This window comes from Dromiciops gliroides, chromosome 6 (assembly GCF_019393635.1).
Source record: "Dromiciops gliroides isolate mDroGli1 chromosome 6, mDroGli1.pri, whole genome shotgun sequence".
Lineage (NCBI taxonomy): Eukaryota > Metazoa > Chordata > Mammalia > Microbiotheria > Microbiotheriidae > Dromiciops > Dromiciops gliroides.
In genome coordinates this window covers 165,602,774-165,623,625 of record NC_057866.1, presented here as the reverse complement: position 1 = coordinate 165,623,625, position 20,852 = coordinate 165,602,774, and the positions used below count along the sequence as shown (strand labels likewise).

Genomic DNA, 20,852 nt, shown 5'->3' with positions numbered 1-20,852 from the left:
AGAACTACTGAAAAGTAGAATGCACTGGCTTTGGACCTAGTGGTTTTTCCTTCGCAAGAGGCACAACAGGACCAGTGTTTACCAGATCTCTCCCCACTTCCCCAACTCACAACAGGGATTAGTTTTCCCTAAACACAGAGACAAAGCTGTCTTGAGATCTGATTGGATTCTGCTCTTCTGATACAGATTCTTGGTCACCCAAGACCACAAAAGTCCCCCATGTAATTCAGGCTCCTCTGACTTGGTGCATGTATAAAGACTATGTAAGGTTAACTCTATCCAGCAGCAGCTCTTCTTACTCTTCATCAATCAGCAAAGACCCTGATGCTCCAGCATCCATGTCAAAGGGCTCCACAGTTGTCATTGACCTTGGCACCACTTATTCCTGTGTGAGAGTCTTCCAACACAGGAAAATGGAGATAATTGCTAATAGCCAAGGAAACAGGACCACCCCCAGATATGTTGCCTTCACCAACACAGAACATTTAATCAGTGATGCTGCAAAGAATTAAGTTGTAGTGAACCCCATCAACACAATCTTCGATGCCAAACATCTGACTGGTTGCAGATTAGTTAATACAGTTGTATCATCAGACATGAAGCATTGGCCTCTCATGGAGATAAATGACTCAGGCAAACCTGAGGTCTAAGTAGAGTATAGAGGGGAAACAAAAAGTTCCTATGCAGAAGTCTTTTGTATGGTCTTGACCAATATGAAAGAAACTGTCATAGCTTACCTGGGGAAGATAGACACAAATGCTACAGTCACAGGACCAGCCTACTTCAGTGATCCCTAACATCAGGCCATCATAGAACTATCACTGGTCTCAGCATGTTCCAGATCATCAGTAAGCCAACTGCTGCTGCCATTGCTTTTGGCATGGACTGACTTCCGGGGCAGAGCCAAGATGGCGGAGGAAAGGCAGTGAGCTCTCGAACTCATGACATGATTGCTCCAAAAAACATCCAAATAATGCCATAGGCCAATTCCTAGAGCAGCAGAATCCACAGAAGAATGTACTGAGATTATTTTCCAATCAAGGATGGCTTGGGAAGTCAGAAGGAGGGAGCTGCTGTGCTGAGACAGGAGTGGAGTCCAACTCCACAGTCATGCTGACACAGATCCAGTCCCAGGAAGGTCTCACCAGAGAAAGAGACCCCCAGAACCTCTGAATCAGCTGCAGCTCCAGTCATCTAGAACTAAGCTCACAGTCTGGTGAGAGGACTGAGCCCTTGGCAGGGGGGAAGATTACAGGGGTCTCTGCTGGTGCTGAGGCAGAACTTCGGTTTTTCACCCCTCTGGGAACCAGGAGGTAGGCTTGAGTATCAGTGGCTCACGTGGGGGAGGCACACAGGCTCGTCAGAGCTGACATCCACAGCACACAATGCTAGTTGATTAGCAAGTTGGTCTGGGGTCATCTAAAGACCAGGGAACAGGCCACACCAGTGAAGAACCTGTTCCTCCTTAAATCATACCACCTGGGACCTCCTGAAGCTTGGGATACTACAGCCTGGAAACAGTGTCCCACTTTAAGGAGCTAAAAGTCAAGTAAAAGAAAGGCAAGATTAAGGGGCAGCTAGGTGGCGCAGTGGATAGAGCACTGGCCCTGGAGTCAGGAGTACCTGAGTTCAAATCTGGCCTCAGACACTTAACGCTTACTAGCTGTGTGACCTTGGGCAAGTCACTTAACCCTCATTGCCTCACTAAAAAAAAAAAAAAAGGAAAGGCAAGATGAGCAGACAGAGAAAGGTGAGGACCATAGAAAGCTTTTGGCATGGACCAAAAAGTTGATAAGTCAAATCCACAGCTAGGAACACCTACTTGGATGAGGAGAACTTTGACCCCTTCACAATCAGCTATTTCATTGCTGAGTTCAAGCAAAAGCAGAAGGATTTCAGTGAGAACAAGAGGGCTGTCTGCTAAAGTGCCTTTCACCACATTTGAACATGCAAGTCCTACACTCTTTTCTAGTACCCAGGCCAGTATGGAGACCAACTCTTTCTGTGAAGGGCTTCTATACTTTTATCACCCATGTGAATTGCAAAGAACTGAATGCTACTTTTTGTTGTACATTGGACTCCATGGAAAAGGCCCTAAGTGATGACAAACTAGACTAGTCACGGATTCATAACATTGTCTTGGTGGGTAGTTATACTCATAGAAGCAGCTAAGTGGCACAATGGATAGAGTACTGGCCTTGGGATCAGGAGGACCTGAGTTCAAATTTGGTCTCAGATACTTGATACTTACTAGTTATGTGACCCTGGCCAAGTCACTTAACCCCGATTGCCCCAAATATCCAGGGCCATCTCCAGTCATCCTAATGTATATTTTGCCACTGGACCCAGATGGCTCTGGAGGAGAGAGTGAGGCTGGTAACTTTGCACAATCATCCCTCACTTAAATCCAATTCATTGTAAGTCATGACATCACTCCCATATCATGGTCCTCTTTGAGAACAAAGGACAAACAACAACAATAGTTACACTCATATCTCTAAGATCCAGAAACCTCTGTGGACTGGCATACTTCAGTGGCAAGGAGCTAAACAAGAATATCAATCCTATTAAGGCTGTTGCTTATGATCCAGGTTGTCATCTTGTTTGGGAATAAATCTGAGAGTGTTTGGGACTTGCTTTTGGATGTTATTATTTCGCCTTGGTATTGAAACTGTTAGTGGAGTTATGACAGTTCTGATCAAATGTAATACCACCATTCCTACCAAGCAGACATTTAGTACCAGAAAACCAGCCTGGTGTGCTTATTTAGTTTTATGAAGGTGAAAGAACAATGATGAAGGATAACAACCTGCTTGGCAAGTTTGAGCTCACAGGAATTTCCCTTGTCCCTAAGGGTGTTCCTCAGATTGAAGTAACTTTCAGTATATCTACTGTGGATAAGAGCACAGGCAAAGAGAATGAGATCACCATTACCAATGTCAAGATTGCTTGATCAAAGAAACCATTGAGCACATGGCCCAGAAAGCTGAGAATTATAAGAAAGATGAGATGACGAGAGACAAGGTTTATTCCAAGAACTCACTGGAATCTTGTGCTTTCAGCATGAAGGCTACAGTGGAGGATGAGAAACTCCAAAGCAGAATCTATAAGGAAGACAGAAAGAAGATCCTTGACAAATGTAACAAAATAATCAACTAACTGGATGAGAACCAAACTACTGAGAAGGAAGAATCTGAGCATCAACAAAAAGAACTGGAGAAGGTCTACCATGTGATTGTAGGAGACACCTGGTGGATTCCAAAGTGCCGGAGCAGCCTCATCCAGAGGTGTTTCCTGTAGATTTATCATTGAAGAGGTTGACTAAACACACCAAAAGAGAGAGCATTCCATACAGCTTTTTTAAAAATTGCCAGACTCAAATTTGTAGCCAAAGCAGTGGCATTTCAAATGTAACATTTAAGCTACTGTGTAAATCTGAGCATTCTGAATATTTGAATGTGTGCATAGGGAGAGAAATGAATAACGTTTTACTTTCCTGTAAACCAGTGGATCAAGATGACATCTTTAGGGTTCACCCTTACTGTTCTAGGGGTTCTCCCTGAGAGGTTTTAATGTCATAATCATCTCCCATTCCAATGTGTTCTCTTCAATATTAGCAGTCAGTTATAGTTAATATCTCCTTTATTTCATTATTTGTCCTAATGATGAGCACCCCAGTATCATTTAACTATTTAGCATCAATTAGTTTGTACACAGGGATGTTCATTGAGAAAATACAACCAAGAAGAAAAATACAAATACATTCTCCTATCCCTAATCAGTGCCTTATACCACTGTGGTCCCTGGGAAGATTAGGCTCGGACTTAAAGTAGTTGGAACAAATCATTCATCCTACCAATTTCATTTCTGAATGTAGCATAGCTTCTGGTCTACCTAAGGACAATAGCAGAAAAATTAACTGAAATGTAAAAAGACCTAAACAGCAAAGCATTAATCATAGATTATTTAATTCTCCTTTATTAGAAATGGACAACTTTAACAGAAAGGTAAACAAGAAGTAAGTTACAGATGTTAGCAGAATGTTGAAAAGACCCGTATCTGACATACAAAGAAGAAATTTTGAAGAGTATAGGCAAACCAAACTGTTGGAAATCAAAATGAAATGTATTGCCGTGTGAAAGAATGAGCTTTGTGTCAAGTGTTTAAAAAGAAACTAAATATTCATCTGTTAGGAATATAGTAAAAAAAAAATTACATTAGTCAAGAGGTAGGATTATATGATTGTTAAACTCCATTACAGCTCTAACTTTATATTATTCTGTGTTTATTTTGTGGTTAACAAAAGCAATCCATACTGAAATTTTTGCTTTTGGACTTAAGAACTCTGATCAATGCAGTGACCAACCTTGACTCCAGAGGTCTGATTGTGGAGCAAGCTATCCTTGTCCTGACAGAAAGATGATGGACTAAAGGTACAGAATGAGACCTAAGAATTTGTTTTGCTTGACTAGGCACATTTGTAACAAGGGTTTTGTTTCTCTTCTATTTCTTTCTCTTCTTTTTTTATTTTTATCTTTTTTTTGGTAGGGCAATGAGGGTTAAGTGACTTGCCCAGGGTCACACAGCTAGTAAGTGTCAAGTATCTGAGGCCGGATTTGAACTCAGGTACTCCTGAATCCAGGGCTGATGCTTTATCCACTGCGCCACCTAGCTGCGCCCCCCCTCTTCTTTTTTTAATGAAGAAGGGGAAGGGAGTGGTGATTGGGATGCCAAAAAAAGAAAAGAAACAAAGGGTCTACTGAAACGTTTTTTAAATACACAGAAGAAAAAAAAAGGTAAATACACAAAAGAGAACTGAAAGAAGGTCAGATAGAAACATACAAGCAAGACAGCTTTGAAGGTTAAAAGTTGAACTTATCTACTTAAAAGGAAAAGAAAGCTGTATGTAATAAAGACTAGATAATTTTATGTACAATTTTTTTCTGTTCTACTTTCTATACAGAGATGATGACTTTATTTGATGTTGCTAAATTAAATGTATACATATATATATAACATACATACATGTGTATACATATATGCTTTTGCAGCCCAAAGTATAAAATACCCATATTAAGGCAGAAGAGATATATCAGAGACAATGAAGATAGGATCCCAAAACTCTTGAAAAATCATTTTTTGTCCAAGGGATAGGGACAGAGATTCAACCTGTGATTTTATTGTAATAGGGAATTCCCAGGTAAGGAATTTCCCTCCACCAAAGAAGGTTAGCACCTTCTATGCAACTTTTCACCTTTGAAAGCTGCCTAGAGCACTGAGAGGTTAGGGACTTGCTCAATGCAAAGAAAAAAACAAAAACAAAAACGGTATCTGTTTTTCCTAAAGCAATAAATAATGGATTTCAATTTAAGACTAAAAGAATAGAAGATAAAAATGCAAACACAATAAGAATTGTGGAAACAAAAGCAAAATTCTTTTTTTTTTTTTTTTTTTTTTTTGCAGGGCAATGAGGGTTAAGTGACTTGCCCAGGGTCATAGAGCTAGTAAGTGTCAAGTGTCTGAGGCCACATTTGAACTCAGGTACTCCTGACTCCAGGGCCGGTGCTTTACCACTGCACCATCTAGCTGCCCTCAATTTTTTTACTTTTTTTTTTTTTTTTTGGTGGGGCAATGGGGGTTAAGTGACTTACCCAGGGTCACACAGCTAGTAAGTGTCAAGTGTCTGAGGCTGGATTTGAACTCAGGAACTCCTGAATCCAGGGCCAGTGCTTTATCCACTGCGCCACCTAGCCGCTCCAAAGTAATTGTTTTTTTTTTTAAAAAAAAAAGAATTTTGCTTTTGGGAGTGCTTTTTGCCAAAGCAAAATTCTTAAAACAAAGTCATGTAGGTTTCTCTTTCCTTTTGAATTTTAAGAATTGGAAAGAAGAAAACAGAATTGGGAGGACCTTAAAAGATTTAGTGGAAATGGAAAAGGCACTAAAGTAATATTTAATGTTGGGCAAAATATAGTCCAGGACTTAGCATTTTATTTCTGTGATAATGCATAGATTAGATCTACCATTAATGAATAGCATATAACCACTGAGTAGTTCTGATAATTTTTTTTAAAGGCATTAAATGTGTGAGAAAATGACTCCTACAATAATTTTCTGGAACTCAGTGGTGATGTGTCAAAGGCTCATTTATTGTCATTCTTGTGAGAATGGGCCACCCAGTGTGCAGCTGGTGGTTGACCAAAAAATGGAGGCTCGCAGGCCCCTTTTATCCCCTAGTCCCTAACACAAATGGACCCTCTCCTTTTTCATCATTGGTCTGATTGATTACTCAAGGGTTACAATCTATGTGCAAAAACCAGCTAATGGGAATGCAGCATTTCTTAGCCAATGGGAGAGGTGATACAGGGACAGTTCTTCAATTCCTCTCTTATATGGACACAGCTCAGGAGTGGACCTAATTGTGACCAGCTCAGGGTTTCCCTGAACCATATGATTTTGTTTGGGGGGGGGGGGAGGAGAAGGAGACCTTTTTCCTCAAACAGGTCCAGAGGAGTGTAATTTGAATGGTGACCATTATATTCTTATTGAGAGGAGACCAATCCCCATTTCCTCACAAGTGGTTGTAGAGTAGGAAATAATTCCTTATAATTGAGGTGCTACACATAAATAATACCAGCATGGTACTCCCACAATAGACAAACAAGAATCTATGCACCTAAACTAATTGCTTTGAGAGCAATCTTAGAACATTGTGCTTAATTCCTAAATTAAGCTTTAAAATGTATATAAATAAAAGTGCCTTCTCACACACCCCCACAACAATCACAAATGCTTTTCCACAAAGCAAAATTTGCATAAATACAAAAACACATTAAAGTTCTAGCTCATTTAGAATTGTCTTTCATTGACTGAGAAAATCTATGTAGATATAAAGACACTATTGAGAAATGTATAACTTGGGGGTCAGCTAGGTGGCTCAGTGGATAAAGCATGGACCCTGGATTCAGGAGAACCTGAGTTCAAATCCGGCCTCAAACACTTGACCCTTGGCAAGTCACTTAACCCTCATTGCCCTGCAAAAAAAAAGCACAACTTTTGCACAAATAAGAGATTCAAGATGGACAAATAATTTCAATGGAAATCATTAGGGGATAAGCCAGGATTATTTTTCTCCATAGGACTTCATCAGGGGTGCATTGATACTTTTGATAAAATCTAGAATAGAGAATTACTATAAATTATGAAGAGCTTTTCATTTTTAGTGTTAGAATAATTTATTTTTTTTCATACTAAAATGGATGCTAGAGAAAGAAAACATGAATATTTTCCAGATATAAGGTCAATTGCTTATCTTAGTAAATGATGAATTAGGCAATCTCTAAGGACAAGTATAAATGGCTATTTGCCTAAGGTAATATGTCTAAGGGAGCAGAAAATTAGAATTTGCTAAACTATATATTTAGTCAGGTCAGAAAAAAATGTGTATTTTGTGAACCTCAGCTTCCTTGGCCTGACCTAAAGGATCAGTCATTACTTAAAAAATTAAAGAAACCAAAATTCAAAACAGTTGCATTAAAATACCACTACATGTATCACCACACTTAATATTAAGGGATAAACAACTAAATGCTACATTGGTTAACTAAGAACATTTTTAAAAGGAAAGAAACATTTGACTTTGTGTTTTAAAAGAGCAAATGATACTTGATATTAATGAAATATTGGTAATACTGTGTATTCTAAATTATTGCTTTTTTAAAATAATTGTCCTGTTTGGTAGTTGGCTGCTGCTATTGTGGTCACCATAGATTTTAAGCAATAAAGCATTGCTCATTTTGTGTCATTTTCAGAGCACATGTTGTTGGCCATACAGGAAATGTTAATATGCTACCCAAGCATGTTCTGACATGCCTATATGAAGAGGAAACTGCAAGTCTCTATAATGTAGAGCTTGTTTCTTAAGAATATAAAAAATTCATCATGTTAGCTTCAAAGCTGTTATTTCCGTTCTCTTCTGTACATTGAAAAAAATAACTGTTTCAGTGGCCCCTTTTTTTTGCATCACTATTACTAACTTCCTTCATTAACCTCAAATCCTGCTATTTACCCCTCTTTCCTCTAACAAAAATGCATAATCAAAGACAGAAAGTCCACACATGGGCCCATGATCAAAAATATTTGTTTCATTTGTCTCTAGTCCATCACTACTATCAAGAATTGGGAAGCCTAATTCATAAGGTTAGGTTTTAGAAGTTTTGAATATAAGTGAAAATTTTATGGTAGCAAAACACTGAAAACTATGGGTCCCTATCCACTGGGAAATGGCTGAATAAATTATAATTTATGAATACAATGAAATATTATTGTATGGGAAAAAAGACATATAATAAGAAATGACAGGGCAGCTAGGTGGCGCAGTGGATAAAGCACCGGCCCTGGATTCAGGAGTACCTGAGTTTAAATCCGGCCTCAGACACTTGACACTTACTAGCTGTGTGACCCTGGGCAAGTCACTTAACCCTCATAGCCCTTCAAAAAAAAAAAAAGAAATTACATTCAGAGGTATCCAGTGAAAGATGGAAAGACTTCTGTGAAGTGATACAAAGAACCAAAAAATAAATAGATCTTGACTACAGTAATGTAAATGAAAATCACAATAAAAGACAGCTAGATTTAGATTAATTGTCATGAATAATCTTTGTTTGAAAGAATAGAGGATATAACACACATCCCTTAGTAGAGAGGTGAAGGACTCGAGGTATGGAACATAACTACATAAACCATCAGACAGATTTGCTTTCTTGAATTGTCTTAAGTTGTTTGTTTTTTGTTTGTTTGGTGAAAAGGGCAACAGTAAACATTAGCTAGGTTTGGGAGACTGGGGAGTCAGAGCATTCTTCCCTTCCATTGAGGGGTCCCTTTCAGTTCTGGACCCATGAATAAAAGGTTCTAGAGAAACCTGACCACCTAAAAGGAGGGTCAGGCTCTTTTTCTCTTACTCTTTGGCTCTTTATACCCAGAACCCTAGGGGAAATAACTTGAAGCTTAGGATTTAGCTCATGGGAATTAAAGTTACTCAGTGTACAGTGTAGATGAAGTATAAGACAGTTGATTATTTCCTATACCCCAAAGAAGTAAATAACATACACAAAACAACATGTTGTTCAGTTGTGTTCAACTGTTCATGAACCCATGGACTATATGACAATGTTGTCTGTGGGATTTTCTTGGCAAAGATACTGGAACAGTTTGTCATTTCTTTCTCCAATGGATAAAGGCAAATTAGAGGTTACATGACTTGCCCAGGGGCACACAACTATAGTAGGTGTCTGAGACTAGATTTGAATTCATGAAAATGAGTCTTCCTGCTCTATACACTGAGTCAACAAGTTGCCTCCAGGCAGTAACATATCTCCTATTATATTCATCTGATAAGATTTTTAAAACATCAGAGACAGAATACAGTTTGTGAAACTTTCAAATAGTTTTACATTTCCTCTTAGCTCCATACTGCACAAACAATATATATATATATATATATATACACACACACATTCCAAGTCCATAACTTCTGGACAGCCATGTTATAGCATAGGTTCATCCTCCTGTTGATGGTCATCCTCTCCTCTAAGAAGCAATGTGGTCAGGGACAGCTAGGTGGTGCAGTGGATAAGGCACTGGCCCTGGATTCAGGAGAACCTGAGTTCAAATCCAGCCTCAGACCCTTGACACTTACTAGCTGTGTGACCCTGGGCAAGTCACTTAACCCTAATTGCCTCACACCACCCCCCCAAAAAAAGAAAGAAGCAATGTGGTCAAAGCAGGGGACATCAGTGGCCAACACCTATTGAGAAATCTAGAAACTGACCATCCAAATCCAGAAATTTACCTCCAGTGTTGCACACATTCATTTCATGGCACCTACAGTAAGGCAAAAAGTACAAAGTGGAAAAAGCAGTCAAAGACCCCCAGTACTCAAGTTTCATTTACCTGACACCAAGCAGTCAGGGTGGAGAAAGCCACTTTTCTAGGAGTCACAGAATAATATGATAGCACTTGGAAAGTCTACAGAAAAGAGAGACATGGGCAAGTACTCCCTTTTATTTTTTTTAAATTTTTTATTTTTAGCAATAAACATTTATTTTATTTTTTCTAGTTACATGTAAGGGTATTTTTCAACATTCATTTTCATAAAATTTAGAGTTCCAAATTTTTCTCCCTCCCTTCCTCCCTTTCCTCCCCCTTCCAGAAGATTGCAACGAGGTTACATATGTATAATACACAAGTGTTCTTTTTTTTTTTTTTTTTTGGTGAAGCAATTGGGTTTAAATGACTTGCCTAGAGTCACACAGCTAGTAACTGGTAAGTGTCTAAGGTCAGATTTGAACTCAGGTCCTCCTGAATCCAGGGCTGGTGCTCTATCCACTGTGCCACCTAGCTGCCCCTCACAAGTGTTCTTTTTATCAGTTCTTTCTATGGGGGTGGATAGTAAGCTTCCTCATTAGTTACTTGGCATTGTCTTGGATCATTGCATTGCAGAGAGTAGTTAAGTCATTCACAATTGCTCATTGAACAATACTGCTGTCACTATGCACAATGTCCTCCCAGCTCTGCTCACTTCACTATACATCAATGTTCATTAGTCTTTCCAGGTTTTTCGGGGGTCATCCTGTTTGTCATTTCCTATAGCATAAGACCATTCCACTACAATCATATAACACAGCTTCTTCCATCATTCCTCAATTGATGGCCATTCCCTTGATTCTTAATTCTTAGCCTCCACAAAGAGTTGCTATAAATCTTTTTTGTACAGTTTTCCCCCCTTTTCTCTTTTTCATGATTACTATTGTTAACTGTTTCCCTTCCATACTATTCCCTTCCCCATAATATTTATTCTATTATCCATTTTCTTTCATCCTATTACTCTTCAAAAAGGATTTGCTTCTGTCTGTCTGTCCCCTCCCCTACTCTGCCCTTCCTTCTTTTGCCCCTCTCTCTTTATCCCCTTCCCCTCCTATTTTCCTGCAAGGTTAGAGAGATTACTCCACCCAATCGAAGTACTCCCTTTTTAGGGTCCACTGAGTCAGCACCTCTTGCTGCTCATCTGTCCAACTCCTGCCTTCTACTAGGGAACTTCAATATAAATATTGATAATTCCTCACATATCTCATGGTAACGTCATAGTTGTTCAACTTGCTCATTTCATCTGACCTGATCTTGCGCCCCACCTCAGCCACACACAAACATCTTTATGTGCTTGTTCTTACCATCACGCACAAATGTACCACATCCATGTTTGTGATCTCTGAAATTCTTTTATCTGATCACAGTCTATTTTCATTTCACCTTTCCCTCAGCCTTCTAATACTAGTACTTCTTTTTTTTTTTTTTTTTAGTGAGGCAATTGGGGTTAAGTGACTTGCCCAGGGTCACACAGCTAGTAAGTGTTAAGTGTCTGAGGCCAGATTTGAACTCAGGTACTCCTGACTCCAGGGCCGGTGCTCTTTCCACTGCGCCACCTAGCTGCCCCCTAATACTAGTACTTATAATACTTATAATACTAGCCTTCTAAAATAATTCTTATGGGGGCAGCTAGGTGGTCCAGTGGATAGAGCACCAGCCCTGGATTCAGGAGGACCTGAATTCAAATGCAGCTTCAGACACTTAACAATTACTAGCTGTGTGACCCTAGGTGAGGCACTTAACCCCAATTGCCTCACCAAAAAAAATAAAAATAAAATAAAATAATTCTTATTTTCATTCATACTCTCACCTCCAATCCCTCAATCCCCCAGTTTTCTCCAGGGCTATCACTCCAGCACTAGCTACACTCTCCTTCTTTCCTCATCTTGACCCCTTGGTGAATCAGTTCTACTCTACACTGGCCTTTTTTCTTGAATCCTTTTGCCCTTTTATCGTACCATTGATTTTGCCTGCCAAGCCTCAGCCTTGGATGACTCCCACCATCCATTTCCTTTACTCCTGTGGGGTTTTTTTGTTTTTTTTTGTTTTTTTTTCTTGCAGGGCAATGGGGGTTAAGTGACTTGCCCAGGGTCACACAGCTAGTAAGTGTCAAGTGTCTGAGTCCGGATTTGAGCCCAGGTACTCCTGAATCCAGGGCCGGTGCTTTATCCACTGCGCCACCTAGCTGCCCCTACTCCTGTGTTTTTAAAATTAAGCTACATCCATTTAAAAAAAAATTAATTGCTATGGCTATAGGTACCAGTTTTGGCAGTAAGTATTTATTATTTATTATATTTTATTTTATAACAGTAAGGAATTGACCACATGTCTCCCTAACTTCTCATGGTCTCAGGCTGCCAGACCTACACTGTCCAAAGAGGGAGAGCCCAGAGCCAAAAGCCCTTGACAAGAAAGATAACCAAGTGCTAGCCAAGAGTGAGCTCCTGGTGTGGCCAAACCTCTTCTGAAAGAGGTGGATCATTATATGTTGATCAAAGCTAATTGGTTAGCATCATTCAATTCCATTGGTTGACATGACCTGAGGGTGGTCTACATTAAAATGAACTCTCAGGGAAAGACCCTCACTCAAGTTCATTAAGGCAAAGTTCATTATCTATTTGATCCCATCAATCCTTCACAGAGCTCATCAAAAAAAGTCTATCTGAATTTCTTTTGTTCCCTTGGGTTTGTCCTAAACAAGTTGAACAGGACTTTCTGTCATGGGGAGGAGAAAGGACTGATCTCTGGGTCCCTCAAGAAATCCATTAATAATTATTTCCTCATACTCCTACACACATGTTGGTGAATGAAGCTGGAGAAAATCATGAAACCATGCTGAATGGATCCACTACAAAATTTTTGTTACATAAGTTCAACTGAACCTTCATTGTGGTGAGGCAGTACTTTCACACCTTAATTGACTCATGGTCCTACATCACAGTAGTTTTTCAAAACCTCCCACAATTCCCCTCCCCTCCCCATCTCAGATGAGAAACATGCTTCATATTTTATTGAAAGAAAAAAAAAGTAGGTCATTTACTGAGAGGTCCCACCTCTCTTTCTCCTCATCTTATATTCACTAGATGCCTTTTGCTATCTTCTCCTCCTTTATCCCTTCTCACATGAAGATTTGGCCCTTCTCTTTGCCAAGACAAACGAAGACAAACTTGCTCTTCCTCTCAGGATTATTGCCTAACAAAGGTAAAGTAACTTTCCCAGCCCCCCATCAACTGAATGGGATTCATAATAATGGCAATCACAATTTCTCTGGATCTTTTCTTGCAACTTTGCTGACTTCTTTTGAGTTGCCATCTCTCTACTATTCATAGAAGCTCTCATGACACCTCATTTTGTGGTTGACACTAGTTACAATGTCAGCGCCTCTCCATGTAATCACTGGTCATAGAAAGAGTAGCAACAGGAAGATAAGAAATAAATAGGTAATACTACAAAGCACACACAACACTCATTTATTCTTCTATCATTTCTATCTCCTTGAAAATCAGAGATCACAAGACTCCAGATGAGGGGGGTGAGGGGGAGGTATCATTAGAAACTGCTTTATCAGTCTCTCTGTGTATATTTCTGTCTCTGTCTCCATTTCACACCTTCCTCCTTTTCTTCTTCTTCCTCCCCTTCTTCCCAGACAAACTATTCAACATAAATGAGGCAGAGAGGGAGAAGCTATACATACATCAACCCCTTTTAGCACCCTGATATTGTCCCACAGATGTTCCAACTTCATTGTCTTCTACTTGCTTCACTTATCCCCTGAAATGGCAGAGAAAGCTACACACGAAAGCACCCCTTTATTTCACAGTAACAGCACCTGAAAAAGCCAAAGTGGGCTGCTAGCCATTTCCCCCCATCATTATAATGTTCAAGCCTGGATGAAAGATTTCCTCCACCAGCCCGTTTTTATCTTAAAAAAAAACAACTTCTTTTCAATAAATAAACACATAAATAAATACTTCTCTTGAAGGTTCCTATTAAATGTTATCTCCTTCATGAAGTTTTCTCTGATTCCTGATAATGACTAGAAACAATACCTCTCTAATGGTTCTCTTTTTAAAATTTCCCGTGGGGCAGCTAGGTGGCCAGTGGATAAAGCACTGGCCTTGGATTCAGGAGTACCTGAGTTCAAGTCTGGCCTCAGACACTTGACACTTAACTAGCTGTGTGACCCTGGGCAAGTCACTTAACCCCCATTGCCCTGCAAAAAAAAAAAATTTCCTGTGTACTTAATCATGTTCTAATTGATAAGACATATACACACATACTACCTCTATGTATGTTAGGTTAATTCCTTCCCTAAAAAGCAAGGACACTGTCCCCAGGGCTTAATTGTCCTAAGGGGCTAAGGTTCAAGTCAAATCACAGTTGATAGGCAGCTTCCTGATTTATAGACTTACAATGACCTCTATGCCTGCCAGAAGATTTCCCTCTAGAAATGAAGAACTGTTAATCCAATCTTGAGTGCTATCTCCTCACTGATTGTCATTTCTATGCTATTGCTAAATAAACCTATTTCCTATTGAATTAACTAGGGATGTTTCATTTTGTTTCAAAATCAAGTCCAAACTACCAGGATACCAGCCTGTGTCAGGCCTGGCCCACAACATAGTATTTTTTTTTTTTTGGTGAGGCAGTTGGGGTTAAGTGACTTTCCCAGGGTCACACAGCTAGTAAGTGTCAAGTGTCTGAGGCTGGATTTGAACTCAGGTCCTCCTGAATCCAGGGCCAGTGCTCTATCCACTGTGCCACCTAGCTGCCCCGCACAACATGGTATTACAGTTATTCATAGATATATAGATATATGTCTTCTATAAGCTATATGAAATCAGGAATTGTTTTTGTTTTTCACTTTTATATACCCAATGTCAGGCATAGTATCTTACATATAGATATTTAATAAATGTTTATTGAATTTAATTCATGAGCTCCTCCAAATCTTTTCCTCTATATGTTGACCTCCAGTAGTCTGTGAAGATTTTGCTTTGGCATCTTATTAAAATGTGTAGCACTCACTTGTTATATGTCCTTTTCCTTCAAGGGCATGTTTTTACTAGTTGACATGAGTAGTAATGAATTAATGTAGTTGTTGTACTAACTGGTTAGTATCTTATCTCATTCCAAATAACAACATGCCTTAATTAACAAAGGTGGTATGGTGGAAAGAACACTGACCTGAGAGTTAAGCCCTTGGCTTTGATACTCATTAGTCATGTGACTTACACAAGTCACTTAACCTCTGCATCTCATTGTGCACTGGATATTTCTAAATGATCTTCTAGTTCTAGCATTCTATGTCACTACTTAAAATGCTCATGGATATTAGATTCTACCTCACATCCATCCAATTGTCAAATTTACCAAAAAAGGAAAATGACAAATCTAGGAGGGCTGAGGAAAAATAGACACATTAATGCACTGTGTTGTTGGAGGTATTACATGACTTCTCCATGATCCTACAATATCAAGTAATAGGAGATTCTTGAACTCTAAATCAACCTTTGTTCCACTAAGCCATGCTTTAAGCAGTTGATTTTGGGGAACCTTTCAGAGTATCTTAAATGTATATTACCTCCCCCCCCCTTTTTTCTCCTCCTTCCTTTTTTCCTTTCCTTCCTTCCTTCCTGACTCAACAAATTTTTCTCCTTATAAATGGGAACTTCTCCTCTGAATTTCATTCCATAAAATTTTATCACCCCATCCAGATCCTTGTTGTTGCCAGCCTTCAGGTCCCTATGTCACTGTTATTGAGTTCATACCTGCTTCAGTCTTCTTCCCCATATTAACTACAGCCCATATCCCCAGTGACTTAAATATTCATGATGATGTTCCTTTTAAAATCCTGGCCTTTGAATACCAAACCTTTCCATCTCCCTTCACCACTTTAGAGTTCATCATCAACCAAAATTGTTCCACCTTGAAGATCAAGAAAATCACAAAATTCGAATTAGCTGGTTCTGCTCTAAATTTACGTTATCTGCCCTCATCCGGGCTTTCATTACTGCATGTCAGCCCTTTCGTTCACCTCTGGTTAGCTGTATGTCACATTTTCTACAGTGGCTCAAACTTTTTTCTTTCCTTAAACCGTCAGTGCCACACTGGAGTTTCTCTCAGCAGATGATGTTAACATCGATTTTTACTGAGAAGATAATCATTTGCACAAGACCTTCCATCTCCCCTTTTTTACACCTCCAAATTCCAATATATTTTCACTCAACCTCTACTCCTTTGTTCTAGTTTCTAAGGATTAGGTAGTCCTTTCCCTTGCCAAAGCTAACCCATTCATTTGTACCTTTAATTCCTTTTCTTTCTTTTTTTTTTGGTGGGGCAGTGAGGGTTAAGTGACTTGCCCAGGGTCACACAGCTAGTAAGTGTCAGGTATCTGAGGCTGGATTTCAACTCAGGTCCTCCTGAATCCAAGGCCAGTGCTTTATCCACTGCACCACTTAGCTGCCCCCTGTACCTTTAATTCCAACCCCTCTTATAGTACTTTGCCGTCATTCCTATATTACCCTCATCGTCATTCTCTCCCTATCTCCTAGATCATTCCCTGCTACCTACAGACATTCTTGGACCTCGCTATGTTTTAATAATCTTTTTCTTGGAACAGTCAACATTCAAGGGATAATGAAAAGAATGACATATAAATGCTTTGTTTTTAGAGCTATGAATCAGTACAACCATTATTATTTTTTTTTAATTCTTTGCAGGGCAATGAGGGTTAAGTGACTTGTCCAGGGTCACACAGCTAGTAAGTGTCAAGTGTTTGAGGCCAGATTTGAATTCAGGTCCTCCTGAATCTAGGACCGGTGCTTTATCCACTGCACCACTTTAGCTGCCCCTAGTACAACCATTCTTAAAAGCAATCTGAGATTATGCAAAGTGACTAAAATGTTCATACCCATTGACTCAGAGATTCAGGAGGTCAGTGATAAAAAGAAAGGCGTCAGACACTGAGATATTTAAAGCAGCCCTTTTTGAGGTAGCAAGGAACATATATGTCCATTGATTGGAAAATAGCCCAAAATTGTGGTACAGGAATGTAGTAGAATACCATTGTATTGTTGGGAATGATGAAAGTGATAAGTACAGAGATGTATATCAAAGTATGAACACTGATGTAAAATAAAGAACTAGGAAACCAATGTAAAGAATAAGAAAAAATAAATAAAAATAAATGCTAAGGAATGATAATGACCAATCATGGCTCTAAGGAAGAAATAGAAAAAGTTGCCTTCCCCTGCCCTTTTGCAGAAATGTCATGGATGTCAGCTATTGCAAATGATATCAGACTTTTTTCTTCCTTTTTTCATACTTTATTTTAAGGGATGTCTCTCTGGGATGGGGATGGGAGGAGAATTACATTGAGAAATATAGATGATATAAAAACAAAACCTATTAAAAATTTATTTTAAAAATCTTTTCCCTGTTCCATGCCATCTCTTCAAGCTATCATCAAAGCTTTTATCATTTATTTTATTGCTAAAGTTCTATAAAGAGTAATTTATACCCCCTACCTCCACTGCCTTATCACTCACTCTTCAACCCTTTGAAATTTAATTTCTGCCTCCAATCTTCTACTAAAATTGTTCTCTGCATGATCACCAGTGACCCCCTAATGGCTAAGTGCATGTGACTTTCTCTCAATACTCATGCTCCTTGACCTTTCTGTGGCATTTGACTCTGTCAACCAGCTCTTCTTACTGGGTTTGATATCATTTTCTACTACCTATACTGCCCCTTCTTGGTCTCCTTGTCTGGTTCATCATCATCTCTCTTCTCCTACAGCTAAATATGGAGGTCCCCCAAGACTTTATTCAGGACCATCTTCTTTTCTCTCTCTATGTTCTTTTCTTTTGTGATCTCATCTGCTTCCATGTGTTTGATTGTTACAAAGGACTCCCATATCTATAAATAGGACATCTCTATGTATATGTGCTGCTGGTCCCTCAAACTTAGCAACCTGAACTGATCATCTTCCTCCCATAAATACCTCACCCCTCCTTCCTATTTTTGTTAAGGGCCTTCCTCTAGTCATCCAGGTTTAAAATTTTGACATTACCTTTAACTCTTTGTTCTCTCTCACTGCCCATATTGAATTAGTTGTCAGGTCTTGCCAATTCTGTCTTTTCAGTATCTTTTTTTCTGAGTTTTGTTTTAGTACAAGTCTGACCCTGTCATTTCACTATTCAAAACTGTCACTAGTGCTCTATTAGCACTGTAATAAATACAAACTCCTTTCTCTGTTTTTTAAGCCTCCATAAACTAGCTACAACTTTCCTTCCTGCTTTATAAATGAGCACCTCTTGCTCCAGCAAATGGAAGGAGGGCCCCTTGGTGTCAAGTAGTTTAAAAATGAGGCTTGATTGGTTTCTATTTCAGTTCTCTCATTTGGCCATAAATGTCTCTTCACATTAATGACTACGTGGTAATCTTCCATCTACAACAAGAAGAAAAGGAAAACTACAAGAATCTTGGTATATTAAAAGAAAATTGATTAAAGCTTATTAATGGTATGGAAATATGTTTTATATGATTTCACATGTATGACCTATATCAAATTGCTTGCCATATGGGGGGGGGGAGGGAGAGAGAAAGATTTGGAACTCAAGATCTTTCAAAAATGAATGTTGAAAACTTTATTTTACATATAATTGGAAGAAATACTATTACATTTTTTGTTTGTTTTTGTTTTTTGGTTTGTTTTGCAGGGCAATGAGGGTTAAGTGACTTGCCCAGGGTCACACAGCTAGTAAGTGCTAAGTGTCTGAGGCCAGATTTGAACTCAGGTCCTCCTGAATCCAGGGCCAGTGCTTTATCCACTGCACCACCTAGCCTCCCCCTATTGAATTTTTTAAAAGAGAAAAAAGATATTAATGGAATGGAACTAGAAGTGGAGTACCATAGGGTTCCAAATCTACATGTAGATTGGAGCAGTGTTATAGCACTTCCCTAGTATGGAGTAAGTTAGTAGTTCTAAAGATGGTTTCCCAGCTTTCCCTTTTTCCATAAGAAAAACCGCATCTCTTGTGCATGTTGGTGTTCTCTCCTTTTGCAATGGTGATTGCCAGAGAGCAAGATGTTATCTATTATCTTCTCTTTCAGATCAATATTTTGGGATCTTTGAGTACAGTAACTGAGAATGATGAGAGTATGGAAGAGGAATGTCTCCTGATTTATTGTAAGTTAGCTAGTCAGAGGGACATGGAAGATCTTATCTACAGTGCTATGGAATTGTCTGTCTCATGTACTATCTGACCAATGCCAGGAGGATGACCTTGAATTATTCTTACAAGAGGTAGCAAAGGCATTATAGAGATGCTTATGGTTTTTATTTTTGCCCTCCTTGGAATTCTATGTGTGAAATAGTAATACAGATTCTACCTTTTTTTTTTTTTTTGGTGAGGCAATTGGAGTTAAGTGACTTGCCCAGGGTCACACAGCTAATAAGTGTTAAGGGTCTGAGGCCGGATTTGAACTCAGGTCCTCCTGACTCCAGGGCTGGTGCTCTATCCACTGCGCCACCTAGCTGCCCCCAGATTCTATAAAAAGGGGAAACAAAATTCTAATATACGAAGAACCTAATAGGAATAAAGGCCTAACTAGTTAATGTAGATATACATAAATGTATTTGTGTGTGTGTGTGTGTGTATACATATATCCTGTAGCAGGGCTTCTTAAACTTTTTCCACTTGCAACCCCTTTTTGCCTGAGCAATTTTTATACAACCCTGGGTATTTAGGTATATAAAATGGGAATGCAAATCAACCATTTACTGCCAAATTTTTTGTGACCTCCACATTCAGTTACATGACCCTACATGGGGTTTCAAGCCACAGTTTAAGAAGCTTTGTCCTATAGCAAACAATATTAATTAATTTACATTCCTGAGAATGAAGGATAGTACTCAGTTTCAAAATTCTAAGAAACAAAGCTATATCTATAATAATAATATTAATAAAATGGGGGGGTAAAATACAGAGACCATACATTAAGAAAAGTATTATTAACAGTTAATATTTTTTGGTCTTTCCATACTTTTTTCAACATTAGTACCATTTATGCACTCTCTCTCCAGCAAGACTGGACTTGTAGCTATACACTGACTTCAACATACTATCCCCTTCTGTGAATTCATGTAGGGCATTCTCCATGTTTGGAATGCACTCCTTCCTCATCTCTGCCTTACAGAATCTTTATTTTCTTTCAAGGCTAACTTCAGGTGCTACTTCTTCCTTCAAGTCTTTCTTTTTTTTTAGTGAGGCAGTTGGGGTTAAGTGACTTGTCCAGGGTCACACAGCTAGTAAGTGTTAAGTGTCTGAGGCTGGATTTGAACTCAGGTACTCCTGACTCCAGGGCCAGTGCTCTATCCACTGCACCACCTAGCTGCCCCAAGTCTTTCTTTTGCCCCCATGGTATATAATGTCAGCCTGCCCTGACTCTCTCAAAGCCAGGAGGGTTCTGAGGTTTATAAAGGTTTATGAATGTCTCTTGTCTACTAATATTGGCTTTAGCCCAGACTAGTTGTCTACCCATCACCATTTAGGAGTCAATGACTGGGGGGCGGCTAGGTGGCGCAGTGGATAGAGCACCAGCCCTGGATTCAGGAGTACCTGAGTTCAAATCTGGCCTCAGACACTTGATACTTACTAGCTGTGTGACCCTGGGTGAGTCACTTAACCCCCATTGCCCCGCCAAAAAAAAAAAAAAAAAAGGAGTCAATGACTAGTATCCCCGATTCTATTTAACCACTCAGCATCAAGAGCATCAACATATAATCATCCCCCCCCACACACACACACACCTCAATAGCATATTTTCCCATAATATCACTTTTGTCTCTGGGGGACTAGCTCAAAACTTAACTCATTTCCTACATAGCATTGGCCCCACCAAGTTCATGTCCAGATGCAGCATGA

General features: G+C 39.2%; 1 pseudogene; it reads left to right on the top strand.

Annotated features, from left to right (window-relative positions):
- Nucleotides 1-338: 338 nt before the first annotated feature.
- LOC122732133 lies at nt 339-3,300 on the top strand (annotated as a pseudogene).
- Nucleotides 3,301-20,852: the final 17,552 nt, after the last annotated feature.